Source organism: Pinus tabuliformis, chromosome Q, assembly GCF_031772625.1.
Source record: "Pinus tabuliformis cultivar Carrire ecotype Pingquan chromosome Q, CPIR1, whole genome shotgun sequence".
Lineage (NCBI taxonomy): Eukaryota > Viridiplantae > Streptophyta > Pinopsida > Pinales > Pinaceae > Pinus > Pinus tabuliformis.
Genome location: NC_142296.1, coordinates 1,114,080,455 through 1,114,104,990, shown reverse-complemented (window position 1 = coordinate 1,114,104,990; position 24,536 = coordinate 1,114,080,455). Strand labels below are relative to the sequence as shown.

The 24,536-nt window shown below is 35.8% G+C and overlaps 1 protein-coding gene across 3 annotated transcripts in view; it reads right to left on the bottom strand.

Moving 5' to 3' along the window:
* LOC149223410 (Chaperone DnaJ-domain superfamily protein) overlaps positions 1-24,536 on the bottom strand; it is a 473,939-nt gene that overhangs the window by 365,739 nt on the left and 83,664 nt on the right. The gene's annotated exons all lie outside the window — the stretch shown is intronic.

Here is a 24,536-nt window from a genome sequence, read left to right as displayed (position 1 = left end):
CCCAAATACAAGTTTTATCAATAACAAAGAGCAGATATACTCAGGATTTTCATATTGGTTTGCTACTCCTTTGAACCATGCATGTCTCCTCCTCATCTAACAGCTTGTTGCCCCTTTAGGGTATCTACCTTAGAGACACACTCTATTGAGTGTATGTTGCTGACTTGCAGGAGCTCTTTGCTCAAATTTGCTCATCCAGACAACTCATTCAAGTTCTCATTCAATTTCCCAAGCGGTTCAACCATGATGCATTAGATGACTTCCTCACCTCTTAGATGGTAGAAGCAATGCAGTTCTCAAGCGTAATTAGATGGTGCTATGATCTCAAGTGATTAATGAAAGTGGTGTTTACTGGAGGAGGACTTACCACATGTCATAGTCCCCTTAGTTTATTTGTTTGTCTCATCATACTATCTAGGACATGGTTTGCTTATTAAAGGGTGGCATCTCCCATTGTCATGTTACTAGGTGGCTTGCTTAAGTAACGTTCCATGTCCCTCTCATACATGACACTTTCCACACTCTCCATTCATATCCATTCCATTCATGAAAAAGGAATTGTCACCCTTCATGCCTGGCTTCTCAAGAGTCATCATTTGATGGCTTATACAAGCATGGAATCATTGGAAAGCCTAATTGAATAAGAATTCCCATGGTTGTCTCTGTTCCATATCCCTTTCATACATGAAACTTTCCACTCTCTCCATTCATTTCCATTGCATTCATGAAAAAGCTGTCCCCCTTCATGCTTGGCTTCCCAAGAGTCATCATTAAATGGTCTATAGAAGCATGAAATCATTGGAAAGCCTAACTGAATAAAAAAGCATATGGTTGTTTGTAGAATATCTAAATAGGAAAAGACATGAAGAGAAAATATTAAACAAAAGAAGCTTCAATGTCCACCTCATTACGTGGTTCTACCCTAATCCCCAACTTTTCTAATAATATCTAAATGAAAGGGACGTGTTCGATGAAATGCACACTTATCAATATAGGGGGTATTTTAAATGACCCCATGGAATGGCAATTCAATGCTTCAAGATCCCTCTTAAAAATGGTAATAAATTATCCCCGGTTCAAAGCTAGACATTGAAATGATAAATGACCTTGAGGGTCATGTCATGAACAACCTCTTTCCATCCCCTTTATAGAATTTTACCAACTTAGCATACCTTTGCAGACTCCCGAGAAGCAAGACTTAACCTAGGATTTAACATGTGTAGTGATTTGTTCTTGTCCTCCATAGTATGCTTAAGCGAATTAATAAACTAACCATCACCATGCTTTGTCAAGAAGGCCCATTAGGTTTGCACTACCTAACAAATCACAAAGAGGACCTCATCACCATTCCATTTGAGGATTCCATTGCAAGGACGAATGCCACATCAGCTATTTGCCTTGGACAACTCAGCTCAACACAATAAACATTGAAGAAATTGTGGAGTACAAGAATTTTCCTAGCTTCTAGTCGTATATATGATGGTTAAATCCACAATTTGAGGAATAAGACTTTTTTGTAACAACTCCTCTCGTTGAGCATTCCAAGGGTGAAATTATTATTATAATGTAATTCATGGTTTGAGCAAGTGGTTGAGTGTTGATGGCTTTGAGCCCACCTCTTTGTGGTTCATTCTAAAGGATGAGGAGCTTCGTTCTGTTGAAAAATGTAACTAGCTTCAGTCTTCATAACTGTCATTGTATATTTATTGTAAAAGTGAAAAAGAAGAAAAAGAATATAGTTTGTCAAGCATGTGTTTCATGCTCAATTTGATTTGTCAACTAGGTTAAGCATATTCTCCATGATCCTAAGGTTTATTGAGTCAAAAGAGTCTTTGTCATATGTAAAAGACCCATTTGGGCAATTTGTATCAAGAAAGAAAAAATATTTTTGAGTCTAGAAAGTCAAGTTTGACTCCCAAGACCAAGTCGGCCCTACCAGAGGAAGTCAGCCTAGGAGAGGCCTACTTGACCCTTTGAGAAGGGTATAAATTGGAAGAGACTTTGACTCATCTCTCTTTTAATCTGCACCAAGAGAAGAAGTAAAAGGATAGCGAAGATCAAGGAAGAAGAAGAAAACTTCAACTTTTCTACCCATTTCTACTCACACGTGTGAGAAAATCTAGGGTTTCTACAGTTGTTGGGGGCTGAAATTGCAGGTCTGAATTTCAGACCAGAAGTAGAGGATCGAAATCTTGTCTTGAGCATAATTTTGATAGTTTGACCTTCGTTGACTTTGGTGGACTTTGACTTGTTTGGAAGAGATCTTGTTTGAGGGTTGACTTGGTGCTTGAGGAAGTCTTTGGTCTTGGTATTTGAGTCTTGGATAGCTCACATTGATCTGATTCTATAAAAAGGGAAGAATTTTCACAAGGTTTTCCCCTTGAAAGGGGCTTTTCCCTAGCTTGGAGCCTATATCTTGTGTTCTTGTGATTTTCATGCATTTTGTGTTTTGGTAATTGCTTGATGAAAGAAGACGTAACAAAATAATATAAGGCCAACAATATCTCACAAGTAATTTTCAAGTAAAAGGAATCTAACCTAATCTACATCTACATTGATTTCTCAACATGGAATCAGAGTTAAGTTGAGAGAAGGAAGTTGGAAGATCACATCTTTGTTAGCACTCTTATTGGAAGGCAATCTTGAAGCTAGTTATCAACCCTCTCTCTCTAATGGCAAGCTATTTGAAGGAAGGTCTCAAGACTCTTAGGAGTCTCTTTGTCACAATCAAAGGATGCATCATCAAATTTATCTCCAAGCCACCTAAGAAAATCATGGATGGAAGCTTCTTTTCTACTCTCACAGGTACTTTTGAAGATGATAGTATATGGGTAATTTGTGAAAATTCCTACATTAGAATCCCTACTACAGCAAATAGATGTTACTTCTACTTGATTAAATCATACAAGTTAGTTATTGTCTTCTACAGTAAATTTCGAAGTAAATACATTTGCAGCCTTCACTTAATTAATATATTTGCGGAAACAAAATATTGAGCAAGAAAGGACAATACAACACATAGGACATGGTTATTTTTGGACAAATAGTCCACGGAAAAAACCAATGCGGGAAAACCAGTGCAGCAGCTCTGAGGATTTATTATTATGCAGGAGAAAATTCCGAGTACAAATCTAGGATGCTCAAATAGCAATCCTTTACAGAGAAAATACTAGACAAAACTGATGAAATGATCTCACGCTGTCACTAGAGAATCAGTGACTAATCCTTCTGCTTTGGAGGCTCTGCGTCACCCTCTGCGTGGCTTCTACGCAGAACTGTGTCACCTGGGCAGCTTCTGAATCATCCCTCCTGGGTATTACGCTGTCTCTCTGCTCTGGATCTTTTGCGGGCTGAGAAATCGACTTTCCTGCCTCCAAGACTCACACCCTGGCTTCCGGCAACTGAATTTCGAATTCCCTCAACAGAAACTCGACTTCCCCTCGCTGACTGCGCTGCCTCTACGTAGGCCAGCGTCAGCCTTCCTCTAGACGTTTTTCTGTCCTCTCTCTGCCTTGTACTCTCTAGAAATTCCTTCTCCCGGATTCTCTCTGCCTCTCTGCTGCAAGATCTCCTCAATCGATTTTCCTCGTGAGAACTTCTCACCTCAGAAAATCGATTTTCTCAATCTCTCTGTGTGTTTTCCAAATGACCAGCAAGTCCCTTCTTATATTTTCCTATTGAGCAACCAATGGCTTAGATTACATCTTAATCAAAGGCTCAGATCGATTTGACTTGATCCATGGCTCTTTCTAGAAGTTTCACCTCTGATTAGATCAATAACCATTAATATTTTAATTTTCCTAAGTTTAGACTTAGGAACCCCATTAAAAATATTAATTATTTTAATAAAATCACTTCTGGGTATTTTCCCAAAACGTTTACTGGGTTATTTGGAATACCTGTGCCCAAGCCTCCCTGCAAAATTTGAGGCTTAGAGAACATTCGATGCTACCCTAAATCAACATAATTGACAGTGGAGCATCAAGACATATGATAGGGGAATATAGTCAACTTCAAATGTTATCAAAAGGAACCTCTTTTCATGCAGTTGGGCTTGGAGACAAGAAGAGCTACTCGGTCAAGGGAATTGGATCCACCTCTTTGGAACTAGAAACCGGGGGGAGAATTCATCTCAACAATATACTCTATGTTCCAGGTTTGATAAAGAACTTGATTTCTATTTCTTGTCTAGAAGATAAAGGTGATAGGGTTGCTTTTGTTGATGGCAAAGTCATTGTATGGGGAAAGGGATCTAGTATTGAAAATGCTAAGACTATTGGGATCGTGAGAGGAGGTTGTATAGACTTCTAACACCTCTTCCTCAAGAGATATTAACCCCAATGAACTATGGCATAGAAGGTATGGTCACCATCACTATAAGATTTTGCCATCTTTGAATCATATGGTTAATGGCATCCCTAAATTGAAGGAAGAGCATGGAGTATGTAAGGGAAGTGCTCTAGGCAAGAATGTAAAGAAACCTTTTGCAAGCAGTGATACAAGATCCAAGGAGATATTGGATCTAATACATTCCGATGTCTGTGAACCTATGGCAGAGAAGTCTCTTGGAGGTCATCAATATTATGTAACGTTCATTGATGTTCACTCTAGGAAAACTTGGATATATCTCCTCAAAATCTAAAGATGAAGTGTTTGAGAAATTTCATGAATTCAAAACAGAAGTAGAGAATTTGACAAAGAGGAAGATCAAGATCCTGAGGTCTAACAATGGTGGTGAATACACTTCAAAAGAACTTGTAGCCTTATGTAAATAAGATGGAATTAAGAGGCAGCTAATAGTTCCCTATAATCCTCAACAGAATGGTGCAGTTGAAAGGAAGAACCAAACAATTGAAGAGTCTATTAGAACCATGCTTCATGATCAAGACCTACTTAAGTTTTTATGGGGAAAAGCAGCAGCAGCAACAATATATATACAAAATAGAAGTCCTCATAAAATTGTCAACAACATGACTCCAAAGGAAGCTTTCACCAGAAAGAAGCCAAACGTGGATCATCTTCGAATATTTGGATGCCCAGCAGGGAAAATTTTAAGAACCCCCCCTAAATTTATAAATATAATAAATGGGCGAATCTCCATGGTATATAGGAAAAATGGAAGGCGATTTTATCAATAATATAATATGTATATATAATTTTTTGGCGAATCTCTCACCAGGCATGGCGAATATTTTACTCAATTATAAAATCTTGTAAGATCTTGGCGAGTCTTTCACTAAATAATAAAACTTTGTAAAGTCCTAGTGAATCTTAGCATAGGCTACATGCTGGTTTAATTCCCCCATTTAAATAGGCTACATTCCAGGTGAATACCATGGGTCAATACCATGTGCCATTTTGGTGAATACCATGGGTCAATACCATGTGCTATTTTTATTTTTATTAATTCTAATATTAGGGTTAATAATGGTTTTTTGCATGGTATTAATAACAATCTAGTCCATGGTATTTGTCCCATAGTATTTTGGCCATAGGTTCCACCTAAATATAACCCATTTTTTGAGTGTTCGTAAATATAAGGTGACTTATGGAGTAAATATAAAAAAATGTTTTATTTGTTTACCATACCTCTCGTTTATTTATATTTTTATTAATTTACCATACCTCTTTTACAAATATGGTATTTGGCCCATAGGATTCACTTAAATAAAACCTCTTTCTAGCCTTCATAAATAGAACAAGGGTTATGGACTAAATATAAAAAGAGGTTTTATTTATTTACGATACGTCTAGTTTATTTATATTTTTATTTATTTACCATACCTTTTGAGTAAGTATAAAAAGACGTTTTATTTATTTACCATACCTTCACTTTACTTATATTTTTATTTGTTTACACCCTTACATGTATATAAGGTGACTTATGGAGTAAATATAAAAAATGTTTTATTTATTTACCATACCTCTCATTTATTTATATTTTTATTAATTTACCATACCTCTTTTATAAATATGGTATTTGGCCCATAGGATTCACTTAAATAAAACCTATTCTTGAAAATGGGCGAATGGATTCACTTAAATAAAACCTATTCTTGAAAATGGGCGAATGGAAGGTTGTAAGTCCTAATTTCAAGGGCTAAATTTACCTTTTTTACCCTCTCCCTTAAAATAAGGTGGGCTATTTGAGGTGATTTGTAAAAATGTACTATGATACAAAATATTCGCCCACTAAAAATTTAAAACCCCTTAATTTCGCCAAAGGGCGAACATTCGCCCCTAAAATTATCCTTGATGCCCAGTATACATTCATATTCCCGAGGATAAAAGGAAGAAATTGGATCATACAAGTATAACAGGCATCTTTGTTGGATATAGCACATCATCAAAGGCTTATAGAATCTACATCAAGTAAGATCGAAGAATTAAAGTAAGCAGAGATGTCACCTTTGATGAAAACATTGCTTATAAGAAATCCAAAGATATTACTATTAATTTTGATGAAGAAGAAGAACCCATATTTGAAGAAGTCTCAAGGCATGACAACATTCAATAACCAACTACAAATGATGAAGAAGTTGAAGGACCAAGCGAACTTATGTAGCAAGTCATAATTCCAGAAACTCGCAAAAGACCTACTTGGTTAAGGACAACTCTACAAGAAGTCGAGGGACATGCAGCACCGAAGGGGGTGTTGACCTCTACTGGTCAACTACCCATGTAGTACACCCCCTTTTTCTTTGCAAGAAAGGGGCAGCTCCTGATCAGCGTGTCCGTGCCATCCAGCAGTCATCAGCAGCTTGATCAATCTAATTGTAAACCCAGTCTGCATGTATGAATTGTAAATAATCTTAGCAGATGCGAGTCGTGTATGTAAAATTGCCTAGGTGGACCTAACTTTCTAGTGGTAATCTACGTCCCGGAAGGTTTTTCGTCTCACCGATCCATGGATCGGCAGAGTTTTCCTTCAAACCTGACCCCAAAGCCGGGATGGATTTTGTCATTGGAATTTTAGGAGAATCCTAGTGTGTTGATCTGCTAGATTATAGTTGTGTCACAGAACTGGGTGAGTTGTGAGGGTCTATGTTAAAGGGGTTTTTCTCCCTTAAGATGTGAATTGTAAAAGTCATGATGTAATGTGTCCTGAGGGTCGAAAAATGTTTTAAAACCCCTCATGAGTCCTAAGTCCTAGGTCTTAGGTGATGTTTCCGAAGGCTTAGTTCGATGATCCATTTTAAAATGAATTAAAAAATTTTAAAAATGAATAAAAATAATAAAATAAATAAAAATTAAAAAATGAAATAAATAAAAAATAATAAAAAATTAAAAAATAAAGCAAAAACCCTAACTAATAAAATAATAATATTTTAAGTGAATAAATCGACGGATGAGATCAAGAGATGTCTTGATCCTCATCAACGGTCGAGATCATTTCTACATGGATCACTCGAACTAGCCGTTGGGATCATTTCCTTTATATAGGGTCTTAGGTGGTCATTTCAGAGGATTCGATCTGTGAGTCAGATACTGAAGAAGCTCTCTTGTAAATCTGTTTCTGGTTAATAAAAGAAGACTTTGGGGTCCATATCTTGCTGGTGTTACTCTCTTGAAATGCTGTGAGATCATTTCATTTTCTGCATATGTTATTTTCAGCCATTAATAATAGCTTTTTTGTAGAGTATTGTGGGCACAGGTATCTTGTTCACTTGTTGGGGTTTGAGTGTTGTTAGGGTTTCTGAAGTAATGGCAGGTATCTCCATTACTGTTTGAGATCTAGCAGCATTTTTGCCCTCTTTGTTGACGGTTGTTTTGAGCTGTGCAGAAAACATTTTCTGAAGGAATTTTGTGGGCGTTCGGGGAAGTTCTCGGCTGAACCAGCCAACTCCCGCAAGCATTTTTTGCTGAGCCCAGTTGGATTTGATCTTGGGTCTATCATTCGGTTTAGTTTTCTAAGTTTGCATGAGAGATTTTCTGAAGTTCTTCACAGTGACGATCTGGAATTTCTGTTCTTTAAAACGTTTTCAGTGCTTACTGCTGAATCTGGCTGTTAAGGGGCCAAATCTGTAAATTTATTAGCTGATCTAGGGTTTCAAATTTCAAAATTTTGCTTATTTCAGATTAAGGTTTTGTTTTCTTTTGTTTCCTTGGACAGGGTTTTCCTTCAGGGGTTCACCAAATATAAATTTTGAAGAGCTTCACTGTTTTCTGGGCAGTCGGCTTGCTGCTCATTGGACTATCGTCAATCTTCTTGCCCATTGCATCAACTGTATGAAAGATTATTCTGAAATCGATTTCAAACCTCTGACAACGCCAGCAACCTGCACTTCAATTCAAATATTTAAGGCTTTCATCGCAGAAATAAGGATTTCTAAAAGCGTGAGCAAGAGTGTATTCATCTATTTCCGACGCATGAGGGTAATTTATTTACGTTTCTGCAAAAAGGGGCGATTCTCGGTCACTGCATATCAAGATCCAGCAAAATCATGGCCATCTCATTCCTTCACGTGGCCGTTTTCCCCACGCACCTGCGTTTTCAGACATTGACATTCGTTTTTATTGTGTGGGCATGTCTGCGTGTAATACCATTGCCGCCATCACCTGCAAACCCTGCAAAAGAAAAAACGATTTTGAACTCTGTGGCCGCCGACAGGTATCATTGCATTCAACGGAACAGAATTTACGCAGGTAAGATCTCGTCATTTGGCTTTATGTTTCATCCTTAGGGTCGATTCAAAGCAACCATCGATCACTGCATCCAGCATCGTGCCCATTTCTCAACGACGGAACAGGTAAATCGAATTTTATTTGTGCATATTCTCTGTGTGGTTAAGTCTGCGGCTAGGGAAAAGTTGTTCCAGGTTCCACTTTCACTGCGTTTCGATTTTCTCTGTCACGTAGTTGAGGGTTAGGGTATTATTTTTGAGACAATATGCATTGATATCCTTCCTGCAGTTAGTATCAGGTAAATGAATTGGTGTTTTATGGTCATCTGTTCAGGGTCGCGCTCCTTCCTCCGGCGGCTGAGACGTCATAGTTTCAGCGTTTATTCTGGTCTTTCGATATGTTCCCTTTTACATAGTTTTAATATTTTTGTTTTAGATTCGTTTTAGGGTTTGATTTAGGCTAGCGTAGATTTTATTTTTAATTAGATTTCAATTCGTTTTATTTTAGTAACGTATTTAGATTTTAGTCTTTTTTAAATAGTTTCATATAAATTCATAAAAAATCAAATTAAAAAATGCATTTGTTGTTTAGGCTTTAGTTAGAATTTAGCTTAATTTTAAATTTTTTTGAGTTTTTTTAATAAATCGTTTTCTTTGTTTAGATTTAAATTTTATGAAAAATAAAAAAATCTAAAAAGATTTATTTATAATTCTTAGATTTAGTGTTATTTTTAAAATGATTTAGTTTTATTTTTAAAATAGTTTAGTTTTAGATTAACTTTTTATGTTTCGTTTTTTTAGATTTATTTAAAATAAAAAAAAAATAATAATAATAATAATAAAAAAATTTATTGAAAAAAATTTAGGCTTAGGTTTAGTGTTTTAGATTTTAGTTTTAAATAGATTTTAAATTTTAAATTTTTAGATTTTTTAATTTCCCTTTTTTATAATATTGAAAAATAAAAAATTAAAAAAGATTTAAAAAATTTTGAAAAAATAAAAAAATAAAAAAATAAAAATAAAAAAAAAATGTGGAAAATTCTCTTCGTCAGATCCAGTCACTTTCGGGAATTGTCATATCTTTCATGCTGAGATCTAGATTTTCAGGTCGAGATGCGAAATATGATATCTGGTTAATGATTTATGATTATCGTGGTGGCTTAAAGCATTCATCTTTTCAAAATTCTCAGTTACTGGATATCGTTTTGGTTATTCTAAGAGCATTGTGATTGAGCTGATATCTTGTGATGACATATGATGGTTGTTCATGGTTTATGTTTCTATATCATTCAACAAGTAATCATTGAAATAACAATCTCTTAAGGCACTGGTCTGTTAAATAAATCAAATCCATCTAGTGCTTATCTTAATCGTGTCTCGTGTCTCCCAACCAACTGGTCGACAGTTGGTCTCATCATCTCACAGGGACTACCCCCCTTAGCCGCGGGAGACAGGCTTAAACGGAGGGATCGGGGATCAGAGTGACAGCCCCCGGTCTGAGCGTTGTCGTGTCAATCTGCGCGACAACAGGGGGCATTTATAGAAAGCAAGAATCCTAAAAGATATTCAGGATATGTTGGTTACATGACCAAGCTTATTGAAGTTGAACCCACCACTTATGAGAAGGTGATTGAACATCAAGAGTGGAAGAATGCAATGTAGGAAAAATACAAATCTATTATGAAGAATGATGTCTGGGAAATCGTTCCTAGATCTAGCGATAAATCTGTTGTCACTTCCAAAGGGGTATATAAGATCAAACATGCAGTTGATGGAAGCATTGACAAGTATAAGGCAAGATTTGTGGCAAGGGGTTTCTCTCAAAAGGAAGGAATCGATTATGAAGAAAAATTTGCTCCTACAACAATATATACAACCATTAGATCGCTTATCTCTCTGGTTGCCACTATGAGTTGGAACATTCATTAAATGGATGTCAAGACAACTTTTCTAAATGGGAACATTGATGAGGAAGTTTATATTGAGCAGCCTCAAGCATTTGAAGCCCATGATAAGGAGACACATGTCTGCAAGTTGAAAAAAGCTCTATATGGCTTGAAGAAAGCACCTAAAGCATGTTATGCTAGGATGGATGCATACCTATTGAGACTTGGTTTTGTCAAGAATTTTACACACCCTAATCTCTACATCAAGGTGGTCAAGAATGAACCTGTGATTATACTACCTTATGTGGATGACCTACTTGTTACAGGTGTAGAGCATCGTATTCAAGAATGCAAGAAGCAATTGGTGGCAGAATTTGACATGAAGGATCTTGGTCTCATGCATTATTATTTGGGTTTAGAAGTATGGCAGAAACCTAGAGAGATCTATCTAGTTCAAGCCAAGTATGTGATCAATATATTGCAAAAGTTTGATGGACAGTAAATCGATGACAACTTTGATGATCACAAATTTAAAGAAGTTGAGAAACTCAGAATCAAGCCTTACTCATCTGACATGTTACCGATAGTGGATTGCCTCCTTGACGGATCTTGTGAATACCCGACCTGATATATGCTATGCAATGAATGCCTTTAGTCAATTTCAGATGGAGCATGTTGTCCACTACGTTTCAATGACCCATAGCAGTACACCCCCTTTTTCGTAAAAGGGATAGCGCTTGATCGATGTGTTCGTGTCGTCCAGCTATCATCATCAGCCTGATCATCATGTTATAATGTAAACCCATTCCACATGTGTATAATGTAAATAACCTCAACAGATCCGTGTTATGTATGTGATTGCCTACGTAAACCTACTTTTGAGGTGATGATCTACATTCCGGGAGGTTTTTTGTCTCACCGATCCATTCTCAAATGGTCGGCATTGTTTTCCTTCAGCCTTACCCCAAAGCCGAAATGGATTTTGTCAATGGGATCTTAGGCGAGTCCTAATGTTATAAATCGAGTCTATGTAAAAGTGATTTGGAAATAATCCTAACTATTTGGTTAGGTTATTTTATTACAGATTGCTTGGTCTGTTGTATTATATTTGTGTCGCAGAAATGGGTAGTCTGTGAGGGTCTATTTCAAATGGGTTTTCCCCCTTGTGATGTAAAAGATTATGAAAATTATGATGTAAAATGTCTTGAGGGTTGGAAAAAATAATTTATCCCCTCATAGGTTAATTAATTAAATTTTCTGGTCAAAAAATTAATTAAAATCCTAAGCCGGAAATTTAATTAATTCTAAGTCCTAGGTAAATTTAAATTTTTCAAAGGAAAAATTCGCGGCTCCTTAAAAATCAAAATTTAAAAGGTCCAGGGACTAAGGTAAATTATTTATTTTGCTAAATTTTAAACCTTTGGTCCCTGGGGTTAAGTCAAAGTCAATTTTTTTAGGAAATTAATTCAAAATTTTAATTTTTGAATTAATTAAAATGCATTTAATTGAAAAATTCGAATTTCCTCAAGAATTTAAAATTTCGACAGATGAGATTAAAAGAAATTTTGATCCTCATCGACGGTCGAGATTGCTTTGACGAGGATCACTCGAACTAACCGTTAGAGAATTTATCTTTAAATAGAAAGTCATTTGTCAATCAATTCATCCGACCTTTGAGTCTTGTGCTAAGCGAAAAGCTCTCATGTAAATTTTTCGGATAATAAAGAAAGACTTTGGAGTTAATTTTTGTCAATATTACTCTTCATGGAAATACTGTAAGATGTGTCGATTTTCATGTGTAAATTTTTTTTAGCTATTGATAATAGCATCTGAAAAGTGATTTGAGTACAAGTATCTTGCTTAGTCGTTGGGGTTTAAGTGATAATTTAAATTTGAATGTAATAGCAGGTATCTCTATTTATCTGAATTTTATTATCATTTTCTCGCTCTATTTTGAAGACTGGATTGAGTTTTGTAGGGAAGTCTTGATTTTTAGATCATTGGGCGTTGGGGAAAGTTTTCAGTTGGACCAACCAACTCCTGATCCGTGTTTTTTGAAGAGCCCAACTTAATTTGATCCTGAGCTTATCATAAGATTTTTTTTTTTTTGTGATGCATGAAGGGTTTCAAGTTAGCACCTCCTTTCAAAATTTTAAAAATTGATTTTTTGTGCAGTATAATGACAAATCTGGCTAATTAGAGCCTTCAGTTTGTAAATATTGTATTTTTCTAACTTTTGGGGTTTTAGATGTTGTATGGTTTTCTTATTTTTATTTATTTTCAGATTTTTGGAGTTTTTAACATACTTATATATACTTTTTATTTTTATTTTGTAAATAATTGGTACATAAATATTTTAACTTCATTGTATAGATTTAGTAATTTTGTAAATATAATATCTTTTCAATATTTTGTGAATAATTTATATTTTTTTTTTACTTTGTAAATAAAAATATTGAAACATTTCAATTTAAAATTTGTAAATATATATTCGGAATGTATTATTAGCTTTTCTCCCAACCCTTTCTGTATATATTAACTTTGTACACGAGTGTTATATTTTTCTCTTTTGTTTTCTTTGCAGGTTGCAAGAGGAGGTAGCATAGGATTTCACGATTTTAATTTTTGAAGGGCTTTCATTGTAGACTTGACGAAGCAAGGGTTTCTAGCCTTCACAGCTAGGGTTTGAGTCCACACTGATCGTATTTTCTGAGAGCCGCAAAGTTTTTTAAGGCCTCATACAGAAGGATTTATTACTGTTTGCAAGCAATTTGTGGCATATAAAATTTTCTTAAGGGTTTTGAAGGCAGCCGTAAGGGCTTTGAGCGCATATTTTTATTTTTCTTTTTATCCAACCCTAATTCTGCAGGTGGTCTGGGCCATTTTTCTCCATAAATTATCGAGGAAGAATTCATCATTTGTTACCTCTGGTTTATTTCAAAAAATTCTAAGCCTTTTCTCAACTAGCCGAAAGCATTTTTTAGGGCTGACTATTTATCCTAAATCGACTTTTTTCTTAAGGGCTTGAAAGCTGAAATTCTACACTTTACTATAGCCATCTATATTCTGGGCTAAAATTTTGAGTGCATAATCATTAAAGGCTCTCTCTCTAGCAGGTTTATGAGATTGCCGCTGATCATAAGGAAATTGCTTTTCTCTTATAAAAATCATCTAATCCTCCTTGGTCTTTTTCACAGGGTTTTTTCCTGGGAAACCTCTCACCTCTAAATCGAATTGGGTTTCAATTTTTTTTTTTGCAAATCATAAGTGGATCTATCTCTGCTGTAACTCGTCATTTTTTTGGGGGGATTAATCCTCTGTTTCGTGGCAAAAGGATCAGAGATTTGGAGGGTTTCTACTGTAAAATCTATTTTAAAAAAAAAAGAGAGAGAATAAAAAAATTCTTTGGAAAATCACAAGCCTTTTGGAGAGCTGCATTGTTGTTCCATTTAATTTATTGATTCCTTGATTTTTGCAGCCCTCTATCTGTCATTAAGGAAGCAGGTTTCCCTTGTAATAAAAGAAAAATTCAGATTTATTTTAGGCCTGAGATTTAAAGAAAATCACCCGCAAATTTTCACAAATTTCTGATAAAAAAAAATTGATTTAACTTTTGAGTTGATTTCTCAGTTGGCCGTGGGCTTCTTTGACCTCTGCCTGGAAGTAAGCATTCTCAACAGCTAGTGCAAGTTTTTATTTTTTTAGACTAAACTTGTGGTTTTGGAGGTGTATATTTTCATTGGAGTTCAAGCCCTTCTTACCGCACAGAGTCATCATTTATTTTCTAAGCTTAAATTTCAGATTTTCAGAATTTATTGTCTCCTAAATAGTGAACAAGTTTGATTTCATTTCTATTTGAAGACAGTGAGTTAGAAGATTCTTGTTTTGAAGTGTTTCAATTAGCAGATCAATCTTATTTTCCTAAGGAGATTTTGATCTATTTGTTTTGAAGAAATTTAATCAAGCCCCTTCAAAATCTGAAGCATACTGTGTACATTCAATTCTGGCATTTGGTAGCTTGAAAAGTGTTTGACATCATTGTGATTGCCTCATTTCCTTGCTGTTGCATTTTCTGTTTAGATCAGAATCTCACTTCCTAGAGTTCAGATCTAAGCTTTAAGTTACTTCTTGCATAAATCACTGTTGGTAGCCTCATTGCATCTTGAATATTTTTGCTCTCTCGGATCTCTCTAGTTTCTAATTGCTGGTCTGGATTTGCTTTCTCATTAGTTCAGATCTCAATAGTATTGATAGCTAAATCTGATTGCTAGATTGCTTCACACTTAACTTATTGTTGGCATCTCATTATCTTTGGTTCCTAATAGTTACTTTACAAAGTGAACACCTTAAGAGAAGTGACATAACTAAAGCTACATGACATAGCAGTGCTTCATGTAAGAGCCCTAAATTCAAAATACCAAAATATGTAATTTAAATACAGAATTTAAATAATTTATCTAATGAATACCAACCTGTCTGCTCTGCTGCAATTCTTGTTCCGACTGTGTTACCAAGACGGCCAAAACCTTCCTGCCGAACTAGGTACAACCTAAGTACTCAGTGTCAGAATGCTTTCCAATCGAAGCAGTCTGATCCCCCGTGCCCAAAAACTCCAGTACAATCAAGACTCAAGACTTCTTCCTGTCTGTACCTCTATGTTAAAAATTGTTCTCCTTTTCCCCCCTCCTCAAGATTTCCTTCCTCCTTTTAATTCCTCATCCACCGCCTTCCTCCCATCTCCGTGTCATTGTTTTGTTACGTGTAACTTTTATAAAATCAAATCTCATTTGATTTTGTTGATTTTATTTGGATACGTAGATTTGATTTGATTAAAGTTTATTATTATTTTAATAAATTAATTTGATTTATTTAGTTTATAATTTAATTAATTTATATTATTATTTTATTAATTTTAATTTTAAATTTAATTTGTAAATTAAAATTAACATTTTCTTTTAGTTTAAGGATTTATCATATATATATATATATATATATATATATAAGGTGGTATACGTATTACCTACCTAATTTGATATATATGATATTCTGGTGAGGTATTAATTCATTACCTTAATTTATATCTCCTCCTGTAGTAACCAGCCTATATATAGTGCGATACATGTGGGTCCATGCATACGTAGCTATCGTATGGAGGTCTCATATGTATGCTAATATTCGTGTTTTATTTATAGTTGTAGGTGGGTCATTACATACATCCCTCCTTCCAAAAACTTCGTCCCAAAGTTAGGGTTTCCAAAATATATTAGTGATTAGTGTGAGCATATAAGTCTTTGTATTTCAGGCTTGAATTTGCTTTATATGGGTACTTAAAATTTGTTTTCTTGAATATTTTAAAATTTTACAACTATAATATTCATCTTTTGCCCCTATCGGGTTCCCAAGCTACTCTAGAATCATCATATCCTTCCTAATCTCTTATGCTTCCATCCTATCCGTCCTCTACTTGAATGTGCCATGGCGTCATCTATATTGACTAACCATGCATAGGCTCTCAAGGGTATCAACGTCAATTATATCAACATGATTGCACGGTAGGCATCTGGCAATCATCATCACACGTCTAGAGGAGCGTGATTCGAACAGTTCTCCCTTGACTCCAGGTTTTGGAGGATTAACGGTGGGTAATACCTCCACCCCCCTCCTAATGGGACTAGGGTCAACGCTCTATCATGGAACCTCATTAATCCTTAATTGTACTGAAGTTTTTGTCATCACGTGGTCATTTTGGCAACAATGCTATCTGCAACGTAAACACTTGTCCATATATTATAACATATGCATCCATATATAATAAACAGTTTCTGTATAGCTCATACATGTTATCTACAGTATAACATACTTGGTCATGTCCTACTCATGTTATTGGCTTTCATATTGAAATTGTAATCATTCTTTTATTTCTATCTCATTAATCATATCGATATGCATAAATGAAACAAAATTATAGATATCTTAATTCATATCATAATTCATGATTTAGATTTTATAGCAAGGTTAATCAAATATTGAACTTCATCTTGGTATCCATAATTCAGTAAGGTTAATTTAAATAATATATTTCATCTTGGTATCCATGTACCAATAGAATTAAGCAGATAACATATATCATATTTCAGTAACATAAAAATTTACTTTTATATGTGATCCTTCCAAAATGGTTTTGAGTATCTGATTTAAAGTAAAGTAAATATATACAAAATATAGCTTAAAGTTCTTCAAAATTGACACAAGTTGGGGTATTTTTGACATATGATTTATGTATCTTCCCAAGTAGCCGATCCAGGGCTATACTTGTCCCACTGGACTTTAACTTGGTCTACCAAATGATTCCTGAGCTGTAAAACCCTACGTTCCAGTATACGTAATGGTTCGACCGAAATGATTCCCTCGTCCGATACCTGCAGTTCCTTCCATTGAAGGTTATGAGATTTGTCAGCTATGTAATGACTTAATACAGATACATGAAATACATTATGAACTTTATGCAAGTGAGATGGCAGTGCAAGAAGATAGGCGACAGGTCCAACTTTTTCCAAGACTTTAAATGGTCTGATAAATCAAGGTGACAACTTTGTCCCTTTTCTGAATCGGATAGTGCTTTTATTTGTTTGATGCGGAGGAAAACCTGATCCCCTACTTCATACTTCCTATCAGTTATGTGAGCATCAGCATAACTTTTTTGTCTATCCTGTGCTTATTTTAACCGTTGTCTAATTTGTTTTACTTGTTCCTCCATCTCTTGGATTAATTTTGGCCCTGCTATCACCCGATCTTCTAACTTGTCCCGACTTAACGGTGTTCTGCAAGGTCTACTGTATAATGCTTCAAATGGAGATGAGAATGTGAGGGCTAGATAATTGTTCCTGAAAGCGTGGGAATGTGGGGCGAAGTGTGGAATCGTGTGTATTGAACGAAATGGGTCTTGTGCCTTCCTAGGTGAGTGTCCTGGGCAGGCATACTGAAAGGGTAACATGGAGTAGCTGTAGGAAGGATTGTTCCGTAAGGGTAAGCTTGAAAATGGTGGTATCGTGAACTATGGGACTGCCAATGTGAGACTGCCTACCAATAAAGCCAGCCAACCAATATGCGAAAGCCCTAAAATATGGGATTGTCAATGTGTGCTATCAACCAATTACTATCAATCCCAGCCTTGTCTCAAGCCTAGATTCCAGCCACCTCGTCCAAGCCCGGCATCATGATTCCCAGGGTGAAAAAAGTATATAAAGCAAGCAATCAACATCAACATCGACATCGATTGTACTATGTTGTAAATATGTAGTTTGATCCACATATTTTTGAAAATACTCCACGGTTCTTGGTGAACTTGGTGGGCTTGGTTGATGATGAATGCCTTTTTGTGGACTTGGCTAAAGACTTATGACGCAATGGCTTTTGGAGGTGTTGTCGCGCAGATTGACACGACAACGCTCAGACCGGGGGCTGTCACTCTGATCCCCGATCCCTCCGTTTAAGCCTGTCTCCCGCGGCTAAGGGGGGTAGTCCCTGAGAGATGATGAGACCAGCTGTCGACCAGTTGGTTGGGAGACACGAGACACGAGAAGATAAGCACTAGATGGATTTGATTAATTTAGCAGACCAGTGCCTTAAGAGATTGTGGTTAAAACGATTACTTGTTAAATGATATAAAAATATGGACCATGACCAGCAATCATCTATCATCAGCTAAATCACAATGCTCTTAGAAAAACGATATCCAGCAATTGAGAATTTTCAAAAAAATGACTGCCTTAAACCACCACGAATCATAAACCATTAACCAGATAACAATTTCGCATCTCGATTTGAAAATTTAGATCTCAGCATGAAAGATATGACAATTCTCGAAAATGACTGGATCTGACGAAGAGAATTTTTCACAAAAAAAATTTATACTTTTTCAAAAAAAAAAAAAAAAAATTTTCAATTTTTTTTTTTTTTTTTTTTTTATGTCATAAAAAATGAAAATTTAAAATCTAAAAAATTAAAATTCAAAATCTATTCTAAAACTAAGCTATAAATAAAAAAAATTAAACTAAACCAAAAATCCTTTTTTTATTATTTATATTATAAAAAATGAAAATTAAAAAATCTAAAAATATAAAAATATAAAAATTTTAAACTTAAAAGTAAAACTACGAAAATGCTAAAACTATATCAAAACTTAAAAAAAAAAAAAAAAATTTAAAATCTAAATCTAAAAGGACCTAAATCTAAACTCTATAAAATCAAGAAAAAAAAATTAACTAAAATCTAAATGTAACAACTTAACAAAAATTTATTCCTAAACTAGAATCTAAAATGATAAAATTTAAAATCTAAAATTATATCTAAAAATGAAATCGCATTTCTTTCTTTTTTTTTTTTTTTGTATATATCAAAAGCTAAACTATAAAGCAAATGAAATCTAATAAAAAAAAAAAAAACAAAAACAAAAAAAACTACACTAAACCTTGTCTAACGCTAACCTACGCTAACAATATCAAAACGTTACCCTATGTGAATACATACAACCCAAAACGCATTAAGAAATCTCGATTTACCTGTTCTGCGTAAGGGAAAAGGCCTGATGCCCACGCGAATGATAGAGGGTTACCCGACGGCGTGTGCATGGAAAGGGATTTCGCTGGACGATCACCGAGTCTGGCCACCGAAACTGGAGATTTGGGCACAATTTTGAAAACGAATCGCTATGATGAGAAAACCGTTGATGAATGGGATTGCTAGTCTGCCCAGAAAATCACGCTCAGATTGATTTATGAATGGCGATATGGGAACAGAGAATTCGCCAGATTTATCAATGCGCTGAATGCCTTTAACCCTCAAACCGCAGATTATCGCTGCCGCTGCAGAGTATTTTGGTGATCTGAAGGAATTGAAGGGGGTTTCTAACACCAGATAGCAGCAAAAAACGCCTTTGCATTCACGTTTCTCCAGCGGTGATCAATAAAACGCGTGGATATTCCTGACGTTGCACCTATTGAATGGAAACTGAAAGTGCCGGGAAAATTGATCCTCGCTCAATCTCAAAGGCTCAATCGATTTTCGTTTTGAATGGGAGCTGTTTTCATCATATGTTTGTTGGAGAGATTATGCAGTGATAGACACAGCCTCATGGATCAATTCTATTAACATAAAACAAATTTGATCTTTCATGATAACAATGTGTAGGTGACTGTGTGGTTTTGAAAGGCATGCAGGCCCATAGGTTCTCACAGGTTCATGTTATTGGCAGCCTGAAAAAAAAAAAAATAAGATCACTGAACAACCCTAATTAAACCTATATGAGCAAAACCCCAAAACAGCTAATTAATCTACAAATTTTGGCCCCTCTTCAGCCAGATTTAACAAATAAGAACAGGAATATTTTAGAATATCAGATAATACTTCAGAAAATCTCTCATGTAAACCAGAAAAGAAATTTTAAATGATAAACCCAGGGCAAGATCAGCTGGACTCTGCAAAGAAAACCCTGTGGGAGTCGGCTGGTTCAGCCCAGAACTTCCCCAAACGCCCACCAATATCCTTCACCTAAAGATCTCCTGCACATCTCAAGCAACCATCAATAAAGAGAGCAAGAATGCTGCTAGATCTCATAAAATAATGGAGATACCTGCCATTATTTCAGAAACCCTAACAACACTCAAACCCTAGCAAGTGAACAAGATACCTGTGCTCACAATACTCTGAAAACAAGCTATTATTAATGGCTGAAAACTGAAATATACAGAAAAATAAACATCTCACAGCAATTCCAGAGAGTAACCCCAAGATTTTGGACCCCAAAGTCTTCTTTTATTAACCAGAAATCAGATTACAAGAGAGCTTTTTCAGTATCAGACTCACAGATCGAATGAATCGAAAATGACTCCTAGCACCCTATTTAAAGGAAATGATCCAACGGCTAGTTCGATTGATCCATGTAGAAATGATCTCGACCGTTGATGAGGATCAAGACATCTCTTGATCTCATCCGTCGATTTATTCACTTAAATTTTTTAATTTTTTCATTATTTATTATTTTATTTTATTTTTTTAATTTTTAAATTTTTTATTATTTTTTATTTATTTCATCTTTTAAATTTTTAAAATTTTTAAATTTTTTATTATTTTATTTCACTTTTTAAATTTTTTTTTTTTTAATTTTTTATTATTTTATTTCATTTTTTAAATTTTAAATTTTTTAAATTTTTAAATTTTTTAAATGGATCATCGAACTAAACCTTTGGAAACATCACCTAGGACCTAGGACTTAGGACTCACGAGGGGATTTAAAACATTTTTCGACCCTCAAGACACATTACATCATGACTTTTACAACTTACATCTCAAGGGGACAAGCCCACTTAACACAGACCCTCATCAATCACCCAGTTCTGCGACACAACTATAATCTAGCAGATTAACACACTAGGATTCTCCTAAAGTTCTAATGACAAAATGCATCCCGGCTTTGGGGTCAGGTTTGAAGGAAAACTCTGCCGATCATAGATCGGTGAGACAAAAAACCTTCCGGGACATAGATTATCATAGAAAGTTAGGTCCACCTAGGCAATTTTACATACATGACTCTGATCTGCTTAGATTATTTACAATTCATACATGCAGACTGGGTTTACAACTGAAATGATCAAGCTGCTGATGACTGTAGGATGGCACGGACACGCTGATCAGGTGCTGCCCTTTTCTTGCAAAGAAAAAGAAGGGGGTGTACTGCATGGGTAGTTGATCGGTAGTGGTCAACATCTGGCTCTACTTGGGGACACGTTGCTGCTCTGTAGGAATGTGAGAATCCAGAATCTGCATCCATGCAACACACAACAAAATATAAGTAGCGTCCGCCCAAAATCATCATATACATTAAGCACAGGAAAGATAAAAGCTCTTCATTTATTGACTAACTAACAACATGAAAAGTAAATCTAATCCTAAAAACAGAAATGAAATGCTGAAAAGACAAGGTGTAGGGGTAGAAATACAATACAGAAGATGCCCCATGGCATCAGATATCATCTCTGAAGAACAGCTTGAGCATTTGGCCGTTCACTAGTAGATCAAGTGGTTCGCCATCCAATCTGCTCAAGTAGAATGAGTTCGGCCCGGCTATATCTCTAATGATGTATGGTCCCAGCCACAAACTATCAAACTTCTTATGTTTTCCCGGCTTTTCATTCTTGCGATCCCAAAGTAAAACCATATCTCCAACCTGCACAGATCTAGATCGAGAGCATTTATCAAAGCTTTTCTTAATATTAGATTGATTTTTACATATAGCCTCAAAAGCTGTCCGACGAGCCTCATCTAATTCCACAATCTGATCTATCCTATTCTGAACAACATCTTTATTAGTGGAAAAATTTTGGAGAAGCTGATAGGCTGGCAATTTTAGGTGCACAGGTAAGGTAACATCCAAACCATAAACTAATTCAAAGGGAGATTTACCAGTAGACTTCTTCTTAGTAATTCTGTCTGCCCACAAAGCATACTTGATTTTGTTGTCCCAAGACTTCTTGTTATCTCCTACTATCTTCTTTATAATGGTTATGAGATTTTTATTACTTGATTCAGCCAAACCATTACCCTGAGGATAGTAATTCGACAAATGAGATAAGACAATGCCATATTTGAAACAAAAAGATGTAAACTCTGAAGAACTAAAAGCCTTGGCATTGTCCGTAGTGATCTTAGCGGGGACACCAAATCTAGTAATGATGTTATTCTCAATGAAATCCATAATCACCTTTTCAGTGGCATTCTTAGCAGGAATGGCTTCGACCCATTTAGTGAAATAATCTGTAGCAGTCAAAATCCATGAGTAGCCATTGCTAGAATTTTCATGGAACTTCCCTATGAAGTCCAGACCCCAATGCTGAAAAGGTGCCTCTACGATAACAGGTTGTAGAGGAAGGGCAGCAAGCTTCTGCTTCCCAGTGAACAGCTGACAGGCTTGACACGTTCTAACATACTTGTGCACATCAAAAAAAATCGAAGGCCAATAATAGCCAGCTCTCAAGATTTTGTGGGCGGTAGTTCTAGCGGCATAATGACCACCACAAAATCCTGAATGAAATTCGGAGATTAATCTTTTGGACTCAACATCGTCAACACACCTAAGCACTATGCCCTCAGGATTTCTCCATCCAAGGCCATCCTTCATAAGGCAGAACTTAGTGGCTTTTAGTCTAAGAGCCCTTCTCTTATGAGCGACTAAGTGGTTAGGACACGCAAGATTGGTTAAGTAGTATACTATGTCTTTATACCATTCATGCTCTGCTAGTTTTCTCAATTCTGGTGAAGATAGATCGTCAAGGCAAAACAAACCAAGAGTCTTTTCATTACTTTCTGTTAACATTTGAGCTAAACCTTGGCCTTTGATCAGCTTGGTGGGTCTAATTTCTAAATCATACTCCTGTATCTTAGTAACCCACCTAGCATGAGTCCCTAAGCAATCAGTTTGAGTTAATATGTCTTTAACAGCAGAATGTGGGACGAAAGCAATGATCTTAGAATAACCCACATAAGTTTTAAAATGCTTAAGAGACTTGACCAGGGCATAAGCCTGCTTTTCCATGGTATTGTACTTCAATTCGGAGTTTTGAAGTGCTCTACTCATGAAAGCAATAGGCTGCTCATGACCATCTCTATTCTTTTGAAGCAAGACACCGGCAATGGTATCTTCAGAAGCGAAAGAAAAAATCATAAAATCCTTGGAGTAATTAGGACTAACCAGGACAGGGGCTTTTGCAATAGCAGACTTGATTTCTTGGAAAGCCTTTTTGCCCTCTTCTTGCCAGACATATTTTGCATCTTTCTTCAGAAGATTTTGAATGGGCTTAGCTATTTCTGCATAATTTGGGATGAATCTTCTAATAAAATTTATCTTTCCAAGGAAAGACTGAAGGGATTTAAGATTATGCGGGAGAGGAATCTTTTGAATTGCTTCAACTCGTTCGGGATCGATTTTGATTCCTTCCTTAGAAATGATATGACCGAGTAATTTCCCTTCTGTTACCCCAAAAACAGACTTAGCCGGATTCAAAGAAATTCCATATTCTCTACATCTGTCGAAAACTTGCCTAAGATGATCTATATGACTGATACCATCTTTAGAGAAAACAGTAAGATCGTCTTGATAGATTTCGATAATTTTCCCGATTAACCCTTTGAAGGCATAATCCATGGCCCTCTGGAAAGTAGCCCCAGCATTTGTTAACCCAAATGGCATTCTGATGTATTCAAAAGTACCCCACGGTGTTGTAAATGTGGTCTTGTGTCGATCTTCCCTTTTAACCCAAACTTGATTATACCCAGAAAAGCCATCTAGCAATGACATCATTCCAGACCCAGTTACTCTTTGCAACAAAGTTTCCATGTTCGGCAAAGGGTAATTATCCTTTTTGCATGCTAGATTAAGGTTTCTAAAATCGACACAAAGTCTTATTGAACCGTTCTTTTTCCTAACAATCACCAAATTCGAACACCATGTCGAATGCCTAGTTTGAGCGATGATCCCTGCTGAAAGCATCTTTGCAAGCTCTTTCTGGACCAAGGGGGCTAATTTCAGATTAATTTGCCTAAGTTTCTGCCGAAAGGGTTTAGCATTTTCATCCTTTAAGGGAATAGTATGCTCCATAACATCTTCCCTATAGCCTTTTAATTCATCATAGGAAAAAGCTAAAACGTCTCTATATTCATGAAGTAAATCAGTTAACTTTTTCCTTTCCTCCAAACTAGTACCTTTACCAATTTTAACTATTTTCGGATTTTCAGAAGTTCCAATGTTGATTTCGAGGTACTCGCCTGGGTTCATCTTGTTTTCTTCTCTAAGCTTCGTGGCATCATGCCGATCAAAATGTTGCTCTAAGGCAACCACATTTCTAGGAGTAGGATTTATGATATGTTCATGATTTAAAGATCCATCCTCCTGAGAAATTATCCGAAAATCCTCAAACTCATCCAAACTATTGAGAAAACGAACGACTTGTTTTTCATCATTAAAAACTTGCCA